Genomic DNA, 10884 nt, shown 5'->3' with positions numbered 1-10884 from the left:
ATTATTCAGTCTCCATTTTAAGAGCCCTTGAGTAGCACAAGAGTCTGATAATTGGTGGTGAAAATGTATTTAATTTGTATTTCCATTTGTTAATTGCTTTGTTTATTTAATCTGTTTAACATGTAATTCAATTAAACAGTGAGCTGGATCTCATTTCACTGCCCCATCTAATATCTGACATCTAGATGCCAATCAAATTCATGTGGCTTACGACATGAGGAAGTCACTAAGCCCAGCCCACTTGGACTTTAGATAACACAATTTAGAATATAGAGCGCTTATAAAAATGGCAGAGGGAGGAAAAATAATCAATTCCAATCAGAATAATTTTTGGGTGGATCATGACAAAGGATTCCATTATTCCACTGGATCACAGTAAATCTCCACGAATGCTTGATTTTATTGGCACTTTTATTAAGCGCTTCGGTCATAAATGAATGGACCTCCCTTGTCTGGGATAAATGATTTGGCCAGGAGGAGTGAGTGAAGGAGGAATGAGAGAGCAGTGAGAGAAGAGTGAGAGAGCAGCGAAAGAGGAGTGAGAGAGCAGTAAGAGGAGCAAACTGGTACGATGGGAATCACAGCAAGTGACCCAGCTCAGCGGTAGCAGGGCCAAGCTATAGGATACGTTTGGTTGGGACACTCTCAGCTGGCACCTCTATCAATGGAATTTGTGGCTTAAGGTTTCAATATTCCTTCTAGTGGATTCCATAGTGCACTGTAGCTGACATTGCAATGTTATGATAGACTTCTGTTATGATAGACTTCTGTTATGATAGACTTCTGTTATGATAGACTTCTGTTATGATAGACTTCTGTTATGATAGACTTCTGTTGGCAAAGACCAGCAGCTGTGTATGAGTTGTATGATTTATGCTTTCCCTGCAGAAGCATTCAATAGTCTTGTTATGTTAACAGTGCTTTGAGTGTGTGTCTGACTGTCAAAGTGGTAATATAGTGAATGTGTCTGTGACTGCAACGTTTTACCACTACAGTATGTGTTTGTGTGTGGGGATGTGTATGTTCGTGTATGTCCGTGTCTGTGTGTCTGTGTGTGTTGTCTGGCGTGTGTGTGTAAATGTAGGCAGCTACAGTATCTTTGTCAGGCACCAGCCTCCACTCATATCAGGTTTTTTTCAGCGTTAATTCACGCCAACACCGCTACAATATAGCGCTCTGCTACACTAATTAGCATATAGCTAATTGAAAGGGCAAACAAACTAGCTGAGTCATCTCTGTTATGTGGTGCTGGCTGTAACTTCATAGTATCTACCATGACTCCTACTAATACTATGTGGCAGGTAGACTAGTGGTTAGAGTATTGGGCCATTAATTAACCGAAACTGGTTCAAATTCCTGAGCAGACAAGGGGAAAATCAGTCAATATACCTTTGAGCAAGGCATTTAACCCCAATTAGTTCCAGGGGTGCTGTACTACTGTGACTGACCCTGTAAAACAACACATTTCACTGTGACGATACACCATTGTATTTATTCACTACTCCACTAATGAGGGAGATAATGAATCTCCAGTACAGTGACAGGAGAAGACATATCACCCCACTATCTTAAGATGAATGCATTAACTGTACATCGCTCTGGATACATGACTAAAATGTAAAAATGGGAAGGAATCTACTTAAGACACATGAAACACTAACATACAAAACAGAAACACCTTTCAACCCCACACTGGCTTACGTAAATAATGTCCCCATTAGAAACACAGATTCTGTATAATGCTTGCTTTCAGGTTCAACACACGTACAGTCAGCCAAAGACACATCTGTTCTCTCTCTCCCTCTTCTTTTTTTTTGGCTCATTCAATCATTTATCTCTATCATCCTAATCCCATTTTATCCTAGCATTACCGCTATCTCTTTCATGACTCAAGCTCATGCTGTTGGCTGCAGAGAAATGTCTGTGTTCCTTGTCCCTGTCTGGCTGCATGCGTGCATACATGTATGTATGCTTGAGTATGTATCTAAATATGTTATGTGTGTGTTTATGTGTCACATCAAATCAAATGTTATTGGTCACATACACGTGTTTAGCAGATGTTATTGTGGGTGTAGCGAAATGCTTGTGTTTCTAGCTCCAACAGTGCAGTAATATCTAGCAAGTAAAATCTAACAATTTCATAACAATACACACAATACACACAAATCTAAAGTAAAAGAATAGAAGTAAGAATATATAAATATATGGATGAGCAATGTCAGAGCGGCACAGACTAAGATACAGTAGAATAGTATAGAATACAGTATATACATATGAGATGAGTAATGCAAAATATGTAAACATTATTAAAGTGACTAGTGTTCCATTATTAAAGAGGCCAGTGATACAGTTGAAGTCAGAAGTTTATATACACCTTAGCCAAATACATTTAAACTCAGTTTTCTCAATTCCTGACATTTAATCCTAGTAAAGATTCCATGTCTTAGGTCAGTTAGGATCACCACTTTATTTTAAGAATGTGAAATGTCAGAATAATAGTAGAGAGAATTGTTTATTTCAGCTTTTATTTCTTTCATCACATTCCTAGTGGGTCAGAAGTTTACATACACTCAATTAGTATTTGGTAGCATTGCCTTTAAAATTGTTTAACTTGGGTCAAACGTTTCGGGAAGCCTTCCACAAGCTTCCCACAATAAGTTGGGTGAATTTTGGCCCATTCCTCCTGACAGAGCTGGTGTAACTGAGTCAGGTTTGTAGGCCTCCTTGCTCGCACACGCTTTCTCAGTTCTGCCCACAAAGTTTCTGTGGGATTGAGGTCAGGGCTTTGTGATGGCCACTCCAATACCTTGACTTTGTTGTCCTTAAGCCATTTTGCCACAACTTTGGAAGTATGCTTGGGGTCATTGTCCATTTGGAAGACCCATTTGCGATCAAGTTTAACTTCCTGACTGATGTCTTGAGATGTTGCTTTAATATATCCACATAATTGTCCTTCCTCATGATGTCATCTATTTTGTGAAGTGCACCAGTCCCTCCTGCAGCAAAGCACCCCCATAACATGATGCTGCCACCCCCATGCTTCCCGGTTGGGATGGTGTTCTTCGGCTTGCAAGCCTCCCCCTTTTTCCTCCAAACATAACGGTGGTCATTATGGCCAAACAGTTCTATTTTGTTTCATCAGACCAGAGGACATTTCTCCAAAAAGTATGATCTTTGTCCCCATGTGCAGTTGCAAACCGTAGTCTGGCTTTTTTATGCCGGTTTTGGAGCAGTGGCTTCTTTCTTGCTGAGTGGCCTTTCAGGTTATGTCGATATAGGACTCGACTTTACTGTGGATTTAGATACATTTGTACCTGTTTCCTCCAGCATCTTCACAAGGTCCTTTGTTGTTGTTCTGGGATTGATTTGCACTTTCGCACCAAAGCACGTTCATCTCTAGGAGACAGAACGCATCTCCTTCCTGAGCAGTATGATGGCTGCGTGTTCCCATGGTGTTTATACTTGCGTACTATTGTTTGTACAGATGAACGTGGTACCTTCAGGCGTTTGGAAATTGCTCCCAAGGATGAACCAGACTTGTGGAGATCTACAATTTTTTTTCCGAGGTCTTGGCTGATTTCTTTTGATTTTCCCATGATGTCATGCAAAGAGGCACTGAGTTTGAAGGTAGGTCTTGAAATACATCCACAGGTACACCTCCAATTGACTCAAATGATGTCAATTAGCCTATCAGAAGCTTCTAAAGCCATGACATAATTTTCTGGAATTGTCCAAGCTGTTTAAAGGCACAGTCAACTTAGTGTATGTAAACTTCTGACCCACTGGAATTGTGATACAGTGAATTATTGTCACGTCCTGGCCAGTATATAAAGTTAATTGTTTTGTAGTTTGGTCAGGGCGTGGCAGAGGGTATTTGTTTTATGTGGTTCGGGGTGGTGTGTTTGTTAAAAGGGTGTTTGGTTTAGTATTTCCGGGTTTTGGTTTATGTCTAGGTAGTTCTATGTGGAGTCTGGTGAGTGTATGTCTATGTTTGGTTAATTGGGGTTGGGACTCTCAGTTGAAGGCAGGTGTTGTCTATCTGCCTTTGATTGAGAGTCCCATATAGTAGGGTGTGTTTGTGTTTGTGATTTGTGGGTGATTGTTCTGTGTTGAGCCTATGCTAGCCAGACTGTTTGTAGTTGTTCGTTCGTTCTTTTTGTTTTGTGATTTTTGTACGTTCATTTTTTGAAGTTAATAAATTCTCAAGATGAGCATACACGTACCTGCTGCGTATTGGTCCACATTTTCCAACGATGATTTCGTTATATCATCAGAGGACGAAGACAACCGTGACAGAATCACCCACCACCAAAGGACCAAGCAGCAGAGGAAGGAGCAGACGGAGTTCGAGTTGGACTGGCGGGAGAAGTGGACTTGGGAGGAAGTTCTGGACGGGGCCGCACCCTGGCATCAGGCTGGGGATTATCGCCGCCCGCAGTGGGAAATTGAGGCAGCCAAGGCAGAGAGGCGGTGGTACGAGGCCAGAGTGGACGCGCTGAAGGAGATGCACGAGAGGCACCCCCAAGAAAATTTTTTGGGGGGGCACACGGGTAGTTTGGCTAGGCGTAAGAAGAGCCGGAAGCCAGCTACCCGTGGTTATATGGAGGAGCGTATGGGGTGGAGAGCGCTATATTTCGCTGAGAAGCGCACTATCTCACCCATACGCACGCACAGTCCGGTGCGAGTTATTCCAGCCCCTCGCAGGTGCCGTGCTAGGGCGGGCATCCAGCCTGGTAGGAGGATGCCTGCGCAGCGCATCTGGTCGCCGGTACGCCTCCGAGGACCAGGCTACCCAACTCCCGCTCTACGCACGGCTACCATCAGGCCCCTGCACAGCCCAGTCTGCCCTGTACGAGCACCCCGCTCGTACAGGGCTACTAGTTCCATCCAGCCAAGGCGGGTTGTGCAGGAGGTAAGATCTAGACCGGCTGTGCGCCTCCATAGCCCTGGGTTTCCAGCTCCTGTCTCTCATGCGGACCCGGAAGTGCGTCCACCCAGTCCGACTCGTCCTGTTCCCGCTCCCCGCACTAAACTGCAAGTGCGTAAACCCAGCCTCGCCAGTCAACAGTCATCATCAGAGCTGCCCGCCAGTCAACAGTCATCATCAGAGCTGCCCGCCATTCAACAGTCGTCGGAGCTGCCCGCCAGTCAACAGTCGTCGGAGCTGCCCGCCAGTCAATAGTCGTCGGAGCTGCCCGCCAGTCAACAGTCGTCGGAGCTGCCCGCCAGTCAACAGTCGTCGGAGCTGCCCGCCAGTCAACAGTCGTCGGAGCTGCCCGTCAGTCAACAGTCGCCGGACTGGCCAGACTGCGCTGAACTGCCGGAGTGGCCAGACTGCGCTGAACTGCCGGAGTGGCCAGACTGCGCTGAACTGCCGGAGTGGCCAGACTGCGCTGAACTGCTGGAGTGGCCAGACTGCGCTGAACTGCCGGAGTGGCCAGACTGCGCTGAACTGCCGGAGTGGCCAGACTGCGCTGAACTGCCGGAGTGGCCAGACTGCGCTGAACTGCCGGAGTGGCCAGACTGCCCTGAACTGCCGGAGTGGCCAGACTACGCCCTGAACTGCCGGAGTGGCCAGACTGCCCTGAACTGCCGGAGTGGCCAGACTGCCCAGACGGTCCCGAGTTGCCAGACTGTCCCGAGCTGCCAGACTGCCCAGACTGTCCCGAGCTGCCAGACTGCCCAGACTGTCCCGAGTTGCCAGACTGCCCAGACTGTCCCGAGTTGCCAGACTGCCCAGACTGTCCCGAGTTACCAGACTGCCCAGACTGTCCCGAGCTGCCAGACTGCCCAGACTGTCCCGAGCTGCCAGACAGCCCAGACTGTCCCGAGCTGCCAGACTGCCCAGACAGCCTGGAACGGCCTGAGCCGGAGCCACCTCCAAAAAAATAGGTGCGTTGGGGAGGGGGGGTGTAGCACAGTGCCGTCGTTGACGGCAGCCACCCTCCCTTCCCTCCCTTTAGTAAGGGGGAATTTTTCTTTTGGGTATTGTTTGGGGTTATTTTTTTTTGTTAAGGTGCTTCCGGGGTAGCACCTTTAAGGGGGTACTGTCACGTCCTGGCCAGTATATAAAGTTAATTGTTTTGTAGTTTGGTCAGGGCGTGGCAGAGGGTATTTGTTTTATGTGGTTCGGGGTGGTGTGTTTGTTAAAAGGGTGTTTGGTTTAGTATTTCCGGGTTTCGGTTTATGTCTAGGTAGTTCTATGTGGAGTCTGGTGAGTGTATGTCTATGTTTGGTTAATTGGGGTTGGGACTCTCAGTTGAAAGCAGGTGTTGTCTATCTGCCTTTGATTGAGAGTCCCATATATTAGGGTGTGTTTGTGTTTGTGATTTGTGGGTGATTGTTCTGTGTTGAGCCTATGCTAGCCAGACTGTTTGTAGTTGTTCGTTCGTTCTTTTTGTTTTGTGATTTTTGTACGTTCATTTTTTGAAGTTAATAAATTCTCAAGATGAGCATACACGTACCTGCTGCGTATTGGTCCACATTTTCCAACGATGATTTCGTTATATCATCAGAGGACGAAGACAACCGTGACAATTATAAGTTAAATAATCTGTCTGTAAACAATTGTTGGAAAATTGACTTGTGTCATGCACAAAGTAGATGTCCTAACCGACTTGCCAAAACTATAGTTTGTTAACAAGCAATTTGTGGAATGGTTGAAGAACGAGTTTTAATGACTCCAACATAAGTGTATGTAAACTTCCGACTTCAACTGTATATAGGGCAGCAGCCTCTAATGTGCTAGTGATGGCTATTTAACAGTCTGATGTCCTTGAGATAGAAGCTGTTTTTCAGTATCTCGGTCCCAGCATTGATGCACCTGACCTCACCTTCTGGATGACAGTCTTGGAGGGCAGGTAGTTTGCCCCCAGTGATGCGTTGGGCAGACCGCACCACCCTCTGGAGAGTCCTGCAGTTGCGAGCGGTGCAGTTGCCGTACCAGGCGGTGATATAGCCCGACAGGATGCTCTCAATTGTGCATCTGTAAAAGTTAGTCAGGGTTTTAGGTGCCAAGCTACATTTCTTCAGCCTCCTGAGGTTGAAGAGGCACTGTTGCGCCTTCTTCACCACACTGTCTGTGTGGGTGTACCATTTCAGTTTGTCAGTGATGTGTATGCCGACGAACTTGAAGCTTTGAACCTTCTCCTCTGTGGTCCTGTCGATGTGTATAGGGGGGTGCTCCCACTGCTGTTTCCTGAAGTCCACAATCAGCCCCTTTGTTTTGTTGACGTTGGGTGAGAGGTTATTTTCATAGCACCACACTCCCAGGGCCCTCACCTCTCTGTTGGCTGTCTCGTCATTGTTGGTAATCAGGCAGGGGCGGAAATCCCATCCTGGGAAAAATATGATTTGTCCCCCCCAATATATCACTGAAACATAACTATGTAATTTAAATAATATTAATAATACGCAATGAAAGCAATTGTGCTGATTATAGACACTTAATAGCGCGTTTTTAAGTTTCAAAAGATTGCGACCCCCCCACCCTTTGCCTCACAATGGTTTGATCCACTGCCAGTTCCTTAGTTGGCAAGGTAACAGAGGGGTCGTGTCTACTGTCTGAAAGGCACTCAATGAATGTAACTGACGTGAGGTTAATCTAGTCAATCGCGCACACACACTAGCTGAATATGCAGAGCTAGCGCGCAAATATTAACTATTAAGCTAGTACCTATTCCATTTATGTGGCGTCGTCAAAGATGGAATCTTTGCTATCGTCAATTTATTCCAAGGTCAGCATGCAGATGATGTAAGTTAGTGCTTCAAAGTCCCTGTGATAAGGTTAGCAATAAACTGAAGTCCAAACTGAACAGAACTACACTCTCTTCTACCATTGTCTTAAATATATTTAATGGTCTCGTTGCAAAAGCTAAATTGTCGCAAGTGAACTTTTATTTATTTATTTTATTTCACCTTTATTTAACCCGGGTAGCAAAGATTATAGCAAACACCACTGAAACTGAATTGGTGCTCGCTAGCTTTGCAAATTCAGCTATTGTTGGAAGCCAGCCAATATGAAACAAACTATTAAAATTACAAAAGGTTGCAGCATATGTTGTGTAAATGGTGAACTCATACAGCTGTCAACTCTTGTCATTTTAATCCGTTTCACATTTGCTAGCTACCTTTTAGATTGAAGCCCAAATAGAATGATAGAAGAAGATAGAAGCCCATCTCCTACTGTAAATAACCTACACACTGTGTGTGTGTGTGTAGCCAGCCAGCCAGGTAGAAAAATGGCAGAAAAATAAAAGACGGACATCAGAGTATTTTTCAATACACCAAAATGCATAGTAAGAACCCTAGTAGCCTAATATCTCAAAGACTAGTAGATAAAATGTTCATAAGAAAGAAATGAAATTCTAATGGAAATGTTTCACAATGATGTCATTAGGCAGAGCAGGCAACAGATGGCACACAGACAGCAGAGTTGGGGACAGATATGCAGGGACAGACTGGCAAAGACAGGGAGTCTCAGGTAAGTTTGCTGAGTCTTTGTTTGGCAACATTATGAAAGGTTCTCAATTTTTTTGACTTGTAAAATAGGAACATAATTGGAAAATGCCATGGATACCCCCACTCTCAACTTAAACTGGTGACTGAACTAAGATTTGTTAAAGGCAATGGTATTGCTGTTGTGATTAGTTGTGTAGTTTTGGGTACCGGTAGTTAGGAGTACGGCAAACACCTTATTTCTTTGGTTCATCAATATACAGTATCTCACAAAAGTGAGTACACCCCTCACATTTTTGTCAATATTTGAGTATATCTTTTCATGTGACAACACTGAAGAAATGACACTTTTCTACAATGTAAAGTAGTGAGTGTACAGCTTGTATAACAGTGTAAATTTGCTGTCCCCTCAAAATAACTCAACACACAGCCATTAATGTCTAAACCGCTGGCAACAAAAGTGAGTACACCCCTAAGTGAAAATGTCCAAATTGGGCCCAATTAGCCATTTTCCCTCCCCGGTGTCATGTGACTCGTTAGTGTTACAAGGTCTCAGGTGTGAATGGGGAGCAGGTGTGTTAAATTTGGTGTCATTGCTCTCACACTCCCTTATACTGACTGGCCACTGGAAGTTCAACATGGCACCTCATAAAAAAGAATTGTTGCTCTACATAAAGATGGCCTGGGCTATAAGAAGATTGCCAAGACCCTGAAACTGAGCTGCAGCACGGTGGCCAAGACCATACAGCGGTTTAACAGGACAAGTTCCACTCAGAACAGGCCTCGCCATGGTCGACCAAAGAAGTTGAGTGCACGTGCTCAGCGTCATATCCAGAGGTTGTCTTTGGGAAATAGACGTATGAGTGCTGCCAGCATTGCTGCAGAGGTTGAGGGGGTTGGGGGTCAGCCTGTCAGTGCTCAGACCATACGCCGCACACTGCATCAAATTGGTCTGCATGGCTGTCGTCCCAGGAAGCCTCTTCTAAAGATGATGCATAAGAAAGCCCGCAAACAGTTTGCTGAAGACAAGCAGACTAAGGACATGGATTACTGGAACCATGTCCTGTGGTCTGATGAGACCAAGATAAACTTATTTGGTTCAGATGGTGTCAAGCGTGTGTGGCGGCAACCAGGTGAGGAGTACAAAGACAAGTGTGTCTTGCCTACAGTCAAGCATGGTGGTGGGAGTGTCATGGTCTGGGGCTGCATGAGTGCTGCCGGCACTGGGGAGCTACAGTTCATTGAGGGAACCATGAATGCCAACATGTAGTACTGTGACATGCTGAAGCAGAGCATGATCTCCTCCCTTCGGAGACTGGGCCGCAGGGCAGTATTCCAACATGATAACGACCCCAAACACACCTCCAAGACGACCACTGCCTTGCTAAAGAAGCTGAGGGTAAAGGTGATGGACTGGCCAAGCATGTCTCCAGACCTAAACCCTATTGAGCATCTGTGGGGCATCCTCAAACGGAAGGTGGAGGAGTGCAAGGTCTCTAACATCCACCAGCTTCGTGATGTCGTCATGGAGGAGTGGAAGAGGACTCCAGTGGCAACCTGTGAAGCTCTGGTGACACTTTGGGCCCAATTTGGATATTTTCAATTAGGGGTGTACTCACTTTTGTTGCCAGCGGTTTAGACATTAATGGCTGTGTGTTGTGTTATTTTGAGGGGACAGAAAATTGACACTGTTATACAAGCTGTACACTCACTACTTTACATTGTAGCAAAGTGTAATTTCTTCAGTGTTGTCACATGAAAAGATATACTCAAATATTTACAAAAATGTGAGGGGTGTACTCACTTTTGTGAGATACTGTACATTTACCATATTACAATGTAGGCTATGTGTTACAGCACTACTTTTGGTGTCCCCCTCAGGAATTGCTCTTGAGAAAATTTGATGTAATTGTCCCCTCCAAAGTTGATATCAGATTTTCGCCCCTGTAATCAGGTCTACTACTGTTACGTCGTCTGCAAACTTGATGATTGAGTTGGAGGCGTGCGTGGCCACGCAGTCATATGTGAACATGGAGAACAGGAGGGGGCTCAGCAACACACCCTTGTGGGGCCCAAATGTTGAGGATCAGCGATGTGGAGGTGTTGTTTCCTACTTTCATCACCTGGGGGCGGCCCATCAGGAAGTCCAGGACCCAGTTGTGTGTTTGTACTTTATGTCCTCCTACATGTTTCTGCTTAAGCAAGTGTGTGAAAGCCACCAGAGTGGGGGGAAAGAGGTGGTCCTTCGGTGTGTACAGCAGGGGGGTTTATTGTGCTCAGACTGGTCCTTCGGTGTGTACAGCAGGGGGTTTATTGTGCTCAGACAGCACTCAGAAGAACCCCTGTATGCACACCATGCTCCCTGGATTCAGCTTATTTATCAATGCAAAGCAGTACTTTTATGAGCTCTCACATAACAACTTCTAA

Source organism: Salmo salar, chromosome ssa21 (genome assembly GCF_905237065.1).
Source record: "Salmo salar chromosome ssa21, Ssal_v3.1, whole genome shotgun sequence".
NCBI classification, from domain to species: domain Eukaryota; kingdom Metazoa; phylum Chordata; class Actinopteri; order Salmoniformes; family Salmonidae; genus Salmo; species Salmo salar.
Note: the sequence above shows the minus strand (reverse complement) of the source record.